General features: G+C 44.9%; 1 long non-coding RNA gene across 1 annotated transcript; it reads right to left on the minus strand.

Annotated features, from left to right (window-relative positions):
• Positions 1 to 2,995: 2,995 nt before the first annotated feature.
• Positions 2,996 to 6,685, minus strand: LOC132457585 (uncharacterized). Its single transcript, XR_009525729.1, has 3 exons — positions 6,377 to 6,685; positions 5,177 to 5,301; positions 2,996 to 3,756 (listed from the first exon to the last, which is right to left on the minus strand). It is a non-coding gene; the product is annotated as an uncharacterized LOC132457585 (long non-coding RNA).
• Between the last annotated feature and the right edge of the window lie 2,617 nt (positions 6,686 to 9,302).

A 9,302-nucleotide genomic window follows, 5' to 3' on the forward strand; every position in this document is an offset into this window, starting at 1 on the left:
CCAGCGCGGCTCCCCCCTGGATCGGGCTCTTCGATGAGAAAGGCTGCGACCAGGTGCGGGTAGCCTCTTCCACACACTCGGGGAACAAGGGGAGAAGTTGCCTCTCCGCGCTTTTCACCCGAGGTAAACGCTTGCCTTCGTACCGGGAACCGGTCTTTTCGGGCGGAGCGTTGGGCCATGGAATTTCCAGCTTGGCGGCAGCGCGCCTGCACACGACATGTAGGCTTGTGCTGATAGTCGGGGAACCGCTGTCATCGCCTCTCGCACCCTCTGGGTGCAGGTCAAGCAGGGTTCCTCGCAATCCAGCCTCTTCGACCGGATGGAACGGGTCGGCGCCGTCCTCTTCAAATAGGATCGGTTCGTCCGAGCCATCGACCGAGTCCAGCTCATCGTGGGCCTCGCAGCCCCCCAGGCATTCGGACTCGGTCATCACCCTTAGGTCTTCTTGCTCCATCCTTTCACCCCAGTCGGTGCTCGCGCCCGCTGTGGCTACTTGGATATGGTCGCTAGGAAGGGGGGCCCCCAACAGCAACGGGTCATCGTCTGTCAGGCTAACATGGCGAGCTAGCCGACGTCGGAGACTTTTCATAGGGAGCCGTGCGCAGTGGTCGCAGGTACCCATGGGAGCCAGTGCTTCTCGGGCATGTCCCAGCCCGAGGCACTCATTGCAGGTGAGGTGGGTATCTCTCTCCGAGATATGGTTCCCACAAACGCACACCCGTCCAGGCTTCCCATCCACCGTTTCAGGAGGGGGAGAAGCCATGGCTTAACTGCAGTTTGGAGACTGGCCAGTTGTATTTTTATTTATTGCAGCTTTGCAGCTGATTCGGTTTAGCTTTCCAGCTAGACGGAGTTAGCTTTGCAGCTAGACGTTCCCGGTGACTAATGTTTGGATTCAAGCTAGTCACTGTAGAAGCGAGTAACCACTGTTTGGAAACAGGCTGGTTAAAGATAGATGTTTGGTGACAAACCTATCCGTCGACGACCGCTTAGTAGGCACTAGCGCCCGGCGAGCGAGTGGTAAGCTCACTCTGTGGACAGTAGCATAGAACCTCGGCACTTAGCAGTATCGTCAACAATTACTTCTGAGCAAGAAGAGGTAATTGAATGACGCTGTACGCACGGTCAGATAGTTATATAGGGGGCTGACCTGGGGTGCGTCAGACGTGGCCAGCCAATCATGGCTGGCGTAGTGATAAAGTGCTTCTGAGGGATACGCGGGGAGGCGTACCCATATGTGAGATACCTCACGATTGCTTGAAAGAGAACCAGACGGTTCGCATCCACCAGTGACCCGAGCGTCTCCATTTGGGTCTCGGAAAAATTCCTCTATTTTACCGTTGGACGTTTCTCCATGTCGTAAAAGTTAGGGGCGAGACTTCTGAAGACGTGCTTTTATATGGGCGTGTTACGTTAATTACGATCGATCTCAGCCGCCGTATTTATCAACACCAAGATCCTTCGTACGCTGGGATTGGTGTGATACGAAAGGTTTCGTAAATCTCACGTGGGTCCTATCGTAAGATGAATCATGCGTTCAGATTTGCGCTCATTTCTACGTTTGTTTGATAAATTAGGGCCACTGACACTAAACAGAGTGATACAAGGTACTCCTCTGGGTTGTGGAAACATTGGAATCGATGCTTATATGTATTTTAATCTGTGTGACCTCGTATTTGTATTGTCATGTAATTTGTATTCTTGTCTTGTAAATGGAACTTTGAGTCCGGAATAAGGTATTCATTCATTCACACTCACTCTGACAAAGCACCTAGAACTGAGTGTGTCATAGAGAGGCGCGACATGTCTCTTAGGTAAAACCTAATAAAAGAGCATGGGGAAGCCCAGGAGGCTGCTGTGCAGATATCCGCTATAGGCATCCCTCTTTGCAGAGCGACAGAGAACGATATGCCTCTGGTCGAGTGAGCTCTTGATAGTCTCAGGCAGCTCTGCCCCCGCTGACACATAAGCCTGTGTGATAGCATCACACAGCCAATTTGACAGCCGTTGTTTCGTCATGAGGAGGCCCTGGGAATGTTCTCTGTAATGCACAAATAACTGTTGAGATCTGCACAGAGCCTCCGTGTGCTGCACATAACAGGCAAGCGCGCGTACAATAGATGGGCTGTTGCTTCCTCCTCAGATTGATGAGGAGGGAGAGAGAAACCATTGAGTGTTATTACTCTCGATCTGAACGAGCTAGTAATACTCTTTGGTGTAAAAGCCGGGTTCGGGCGTAATATAGCCGAACTGCCGTCTCCTTGTATTCTAAGACAAGAAGGGGCTACAGAGAGTGCAGACAGGTCGCTCACTCTCTTAGCTGACGTCAGGGCCAGCAGCAAAGCTGTCTTGGCTGACACAAACTTGAGGGGCACCCGGTCAAGGGGCTCAAATGGGGCTTTAACCAGTGCGCGCAGCACCAGTGTTAAATCCCATTGTGGAGTGAAAGAGAGCGTCACGGGTCTCTCTCTCCTCACACCTTTTAGGAAGCGCTTCATTAAGGGGTAACTAAAAACTGTTTTATCCCCGAAGCCGTCGTGGCATGATGAAACAGCAGCCGCGTACATTTTAACCGTGCTAAAAGCCAGCCCTCTTTCCATCAGTGTCTTGAGGAAAGAGATCACAAGCGGCAAAGGGCAGGAGATGGGATCACAACCCCTCTCAGTGCACCATTTCTGGAAAGCCGCCCATTTAGCTGAGTAACACGCTCTGGTGGAGTCAGCTCTGGCACCCTGGATGGTCCGTACGACCTCCTGGTAGAGGCCGAGACCCTATAGAGGCTCGCGTTCAGCGGCCAGGCCCACAAGCGCTGGCCGATCTCTGGGAAATCTATGATTGCTCCCCCTGCCTGAGAGAGAGCGTCTCGCCACCAAGGGAGTTCCTTCGGCAGCCCCGAGAGCAGACGCTGGAGGCAGGGAAACCCGGGTGCACTCGTGCGTTGCGGTGCTATGAGAATCATAGACAGGGGCTCCTCTTGGACTCGGTCCAAGACTTTGCCCAGACAGCAAAAGAGCGTTGAATCAACGGTGAATCAACCTCCGCATTTTCAACCAAAACATGTTGAATCAGCGTTGAGACCGGGCGTCGATTCAACGTCAGTTTGCTCATACTGTCCATCGTCGATTCAACGTTGAATGGGAGGCGAACGACGACGGCGCGTCGATCCCTTTTCAACCTTTATTCAACTAGTGATTATGGTCGAATTTAGGTCGATTCAACGGCAGTTTGCTCATACTGTTCCAGGTCGATTCAACGTTGAATGGAAGGCGACCGACGACGGTGCGTCGACCCCTTTTCAACCTTTATTCAACTAGTGATTATGGTCGAATTTTGGTCGATGTTGGTTCTTCACTCACCGATTTATTTAAAGGACATCATGATATGACTCTACAATTAAATTAGGATTTTAGGGCTACTGAAACTCCTTCAAGGCTCTAATGAATATATGAATACACAGAACATAGGCTATTGTTGTCAAACATATTGTAGCGGCGGCCAAGAAACGCACAGTCAGGCTTTATTTAACTGTAGTTCTGCGCCCCGTACACCCCTCGACGCAGACTACTTTTATTAAAATCCTCTCACATAGAGCACCCAACAAACAAACATGACACAACAACGGTGGCGACCATAATGAACAACAGAACGTGATAACCGAACACGAACAACCCAAACCCAATTAACCCTACTTATTCTAACAAATATAATTATTATTTACACACACACATTCATTCATGGTCGAGGATCCTGCGGCGCCTGAAAATAAATAGAGGAATATTAACATAAGCGGTAAAGGCTACAAAATGAGTCCAGCAATACGACTGAATGAGGTTTGTTTCAAACTACGCCATGCGTCCGTGACTTGCATTGTATGGAGCCAGTTTCCTGCCATAATTCAAACCTGAAAAAAAATGTTTCAAAGGCTTGTAAGTCTGGGTTTGAAAACTCAACACCTTGTAAAAAAGGTTTTGCAACACTGAAAAAAGAGATTATAACCTGAGAAAAATTCAAACTGTAAAAATGATTTTGTGTTCTATTTTATCTGCTTCATCATTTTCACCAACACATTTTCAAAGTATTTTTTTTTTGTCTGAAGAAAAAAAAACGTTCCTGGGGGCGGGACCATTTAGCTCTAAACCTATTGGTTGCTCTCGGCTGACGTACATTCCAATAACATTCTTGTCATCGGCAGAGCACTGTCAATCACGCACAGCCCGGTGAACGGCACATGTCCTTCGTCCCTCCCCATGCGGGTGTTGGCGCGGATGGGGGGAGTCTGGGCGGTGGACTGCGACGGTATGATAGTTGTCTGACCGCTTGGAATGTTCTGACGTACATTCCAATCACATTCTTGTCATTGGCAGAGCACTGTCAATCACGCACAGGCCGGTGAACGGCACATGTTATTGGAATGTACGTCAGCCGAGAGCAACCAATAGGTTTAGAGCTAAATGGTCCCGCCCCCAGGAACGTTTTCTTTTTCTTCAGGCTTTGACTGTCAGGAGTTTCAAAACGAATGCGTGACAGAACGCTGCCAATATTCACGTGACTCAAAGCTTGCGCCTGTGTGGTCAAATCTCTGAAAAGTCAGTTCTGAAAAAAGACATTGCAATGGCGTAAACGTACACTTTACATGTTTTTAAAAATAAATATTCAACCTTTCAAAACGTATTTCTCAATGTATGAACACCTGTTTGCATAATCCCATTTACAAGGTTTCAAAACCGGGAACCAATGAAATACACTGTTAGAACAGTGCCAGATTTGAAACTCTGCAAATGTGCTGGTGATATTGTTTGAACTTTGAAAACATGTTTGTGATAAAAAGAAAAACTTTGAAAATGTGTTGGTGAAAATGATGAAGAAGATAAAATAGAACACAAAATCATGTTTACAGATGTTTGAATTTTAGTTTTAATTTTTTTCAGGTTATAATCTCTTTTGTCAGTGTTGCAAAACCTTTTTTTACAAGGTGCTGAGTTTTCAAACCCTTTTTTTTTCAGGTTGGAATTATGGCAGGAAACTGGCTCCATAGCATTGCGATCTCGAAATGCATTTTGGGTCCGTCCGTTCAGACCATGGTTCAGACCTGCGACCAGAGTCGGCCAGAGTCGCACTCGCGATGCTCATCCTTTGAAGGACGCATGGTGTGTGGAACAAGCGTATATAGGCCTACCTGATCGCGTTCATTTGTTCGCCTCCCTCCACCTCCCTCTCTCTCCGGTGCATATTTAAGCCACTTCTTCAGTGTCCCTGAAAAAACAATATGGGTGGTCCCTGGCAGCTGTTTTTGGAGTGCAGCTGAAAGAAAGAAAGAAACAAACCCGGTCAAGAATTACCAACATGGCGACGGTAAGCTGTAACATGGCCATGGCCATTTTTTGCATAGTGCACCAGGCAAAAAGTCAGCAATTTGTTTCCTAACCACAGACCCTTAACGCTGGTGCGCAGTGCAGTGGTTTCACTGTCCTCTCAGTCTCATTTTACTGCACTATGGGTTACCACATCGACTCCATCCCAGTTACTTCTTTGATTACAGAATGCATGCATGCAGGGTTAAATTGGTAGGCTACGGGACGACGCTGAAGTTGGCATCCGATTCGCAGGATCCGATTCGGCAGCTGGTCCACTTTAAATCGGTCCTGATTGAAAACCACTACACCTAGACTCTTCAAATCTGGACTAAATTTTCACAGTGAGGCATTATGTAAAACATAGTTTCAGATTTGTGAGCCTTTACCCTATTTGTGAAAATGCAATAAAGGCTCATTTTAATGCTTTTTAGGGGTCCAGACCGCATTAGAACTGATCCTGATTCTATGTTTTACATAATGTATAGCCTTACTGTGATAATGTAGTCCAGATTTGAAGAGTATAGGTGTAGTGGTTTTCAATCAGGACCGATTTGAAGATTCTAAGTGGTTTTCAAGCCGAATCGGATGCTGCGAATCGGATGCCAACTTCAGCGTCGTGGCTACGGGCATGTATGCCCGTAGCCCGACATACCACTCGTAGCCAATGCTAGCGGAGTAGCGCGTTGTTACATTCTTATGTGAATGTAGGCTTTAGGTGCAAGATAGCTAGATAGTAAAAGTAAAATAACGTCAAACTAAAGTGTTCTGGTGCTGACGGATAGTCCAAGAGTGCAGTGCAGAATATTGTCAGTGTTAAAAGCATTGCTGCATCTGGACACAAAACTGAGATTGCATAGTAGCCTATGAATGGACTTTTTCTGATTTTACATGAAATAAGCATAGCTCAGAAGACTACCCATAGTGCATATTAAAAAATCGACTTGCTGTTTTAAAAGCATTTATTTTAATCAGTGGTATGTGTCTAATGCTTGTGTGGTGTGACTGAGTTTTGACAAACATACCGAACAGTACATCACTAAGGACAGTGCTTTTGAAGGCTTCCTTGAAGCCTTTCCCTGCCCAGTTGAAGCGACACGCCAGGTTATTTGTTAGGCCACTCTGCAACATCCTTCTTACGGCCTCTTCTGCAGTGTGCCCTCCAATTAGACTGAATGTTAAGATCTGACAAGACATAATAAACCAACAAACAAGTGAAACATTGATAATTATAACATGTATAATTACAATATCTCCCAAAAGTGAATAGGCCTACACCCCTCCCATTTTTGCAAATATTTTATTGTATCTTTTCATAGGATAACCCTTGGCATGAAACTTTATTACTAGTCATCATTATACGTATTGTAGAGAACTATAGATTTATTGTCCTCAGAATATGACTAAAAACACATCCATTAACAACTAAACAGCTGGCCACATAACTGAGTACACTTAATTATGAACATGACCATTGCGCCCATAGTGACAATAAATCTATCGTAATCTACAAACTCTACACTTTAAGTTACATCACAGTTTCATGTCTATGGAGTTATCCCATGAGAAGATACATTAAAACATTTGAAAAAATGGCTAGGGTTTTGTGAGATACTGTATATGTACCAATTTAGGTTAGGTGAACTTCTCACTGTTTCACATAATGAGTAATGTGTTCATTTTGTTTTGAAGGATAATTCCTACAAATACTGAGTGATGTAGTGGATGGCTGGAAAGAAGAGGTATGGTTTTATTAATTTACACATATACTTTGACTAGCTTTTGGGTAGTGCAGATTTGTACCTACCATCTTTTGTTTTTCGCAGGGGGTTTCTCTCATAACAGCCTCTGCTAATTGAAACTCCTCCATTGTCCTCAGAGGCAGCTTGATGGACGAAGCGGCAGCTTCTGGTGCTACCGGCCTCACCATCTCTCTCCTAAGCGCCCTCACTTCACTCCCCAGGTTGGTAATTTCCGCTTTCATCAATTTATTTTCTTCCAGCACTTTGGAAAGCAGCTCCACGACTTTAGATATTCCCATATCTGTTCATGTAAGTTACATATTAGAAATGTTTTCTGGGGTTTGGTGTACTTTGGTGTACTTTCCCATTTCATCTTAATTATAATGTGTATGATAATGATGAAAACAATGGTTAGAATGTTTGTCTCCTCGACTTACCATGCAATAGCTGGTGGCTTGGTTGGACTGTATCTATATTCAAAAGTCATTGATTAGTGACAAGTGCCAATGATTGTGATTGTGATTGTGAGTGTGTGTGTGTGTGTGTGTGTGTGTGTGTGTGTGTGTGTGTGTGTGTGTGTGTGTGTGTGTGTGTGTGTGTGTGTGTGTGTGTGTGTGTGTGTGTGTGTGTGTGTGTGTGTGTGTGTGTGTGTGTGTGTGTGTGTGTGTTGCACAAGAGGAATGGCTTTGTATGCAGTTGGGTAGTCCTTCATCCAGTCAGACCAACAATGAAATGTGTCAAAAAAAGATGGGGAAAACTATGTATGAGGAACAATTATTGATAAGTAAAATTACCTCTTTGGGTGGTCGATGGCCCAAATAGCCACTCACTATTGATGTCTGAAAAAAATGAAACACTTCAAAACTGAATAAGAGAGCCAAATGGTATTTCTAACATATGTGTTAAACATGGTGTTGTTTCAAATGGTGCTTCAAAGTACCATTTGTACTGGCATTAACCAGTAAACACATATTTTTACCTACCTGGCCCTACATCTACAGATTGTCGTGCTGTTTTCCTTGGGGGGGGTGGTGCCTCGTCATCAGTGTCCACATCTTGAAGCATAGTAAGTGCCAGTTTAATTTCAGACAAAATGGGCAGTCAAACAGCTGTTTCTGAAATATTTATATTTTAATTTCTAAAATGTTTCATTGCTGTTCAGTTTAACTCTAAAGGTCTGCACCTTCAAAAAAGTGTTGCGGCGGGCCCCTAGTGGTCTGGACTCTTCCAGCTGGCTCCTGCAGGTAGCGTGAGTTTGGAACAAATCAAGGACAGTCATGGCAGTCAGTGGGTAACACCAGAAATATTAACAGAGAACATATACATTTATGCATTTAGCAGATGCTTTGAGCTGAAGCGATTTACAACAAGAGGACTAACATTTAAGCTACAACACTATTTAAAACCTTGCTAAGAGTGCCAAAAAGTGCCACTAGTCACCCGAACACTGTCTGAAGTTTAAGTGCAATAGAAAGATGGAAGAGAGTGCATTGAAAGTTAAAAAGTGTTAGGACAAGAGTCATTCTAGGAAGAGCTGAGTTTTCAGGAGCTTCGAAGGTAGTGAGGGATGATAAGTTGCCTGTGGATGGTTCAGAGAACTGCCTGCTATTAGCAGCCACTTTGTCAGTAAAGAATGAAGCATAAGGTTCTGCTGTGAGGTTTGTAGCAAGAGGGGAAAGGTTTAGTAGATATTTGAAAGTAGAGAACAGTTTACAGGTGTCAGTTGTATTGTGAATCTTGTCAATGTAACAAGAATTTTTCGCTGCTGTGACATTGTAAGCAAAAGATGATAATAGTTACTGGTATTGTGTTAAATCTGATTGTGCTGGTTGTTAGTTTTATGCCATTCTCTCTTAGCAGCCCATGAGGTTAGAGCGCATCGATTGAAGGGAGTCGTTTATCCAAGGAAGGGGCTTAGAGGGTTGGGAGGGTCTGATGGATAGCGGGAATGTGTGGCCCAATTCACCTCTGGAGAGGAGAACATTTTTTGTTTTATACCTTTTTTTCCTTCTGATAGGGTCTTCAGCCTCTGACTGTATGTCTGATGTTAAACACAGTAAGGACTTTTTCAGGTAGTCCTTTGCCTTAACATATGTTGCTGAAAGTGAATGGCATGCATTAGTGAAATTTAGCAAGTTGAATCTTATAGAAACGTTTTCATAAGCAGCATTTTTCCTTACCACAGCTAACCAAGACCCTCACGTCACCG

Source organism: Gadus macrocephalus, chromosome 5 (assembly GCF_031168955.1).
Source record: "Gadus macrocephalus chromosome 5, ASM3116895v1".
NCBI classification, from domain to species: domain Eukaryota; kingdom Metazoa; phylum Chordata; class Actinopteri; order Gadiformes; family Gadidae; genus Gadus; species Gadus macrocephalus.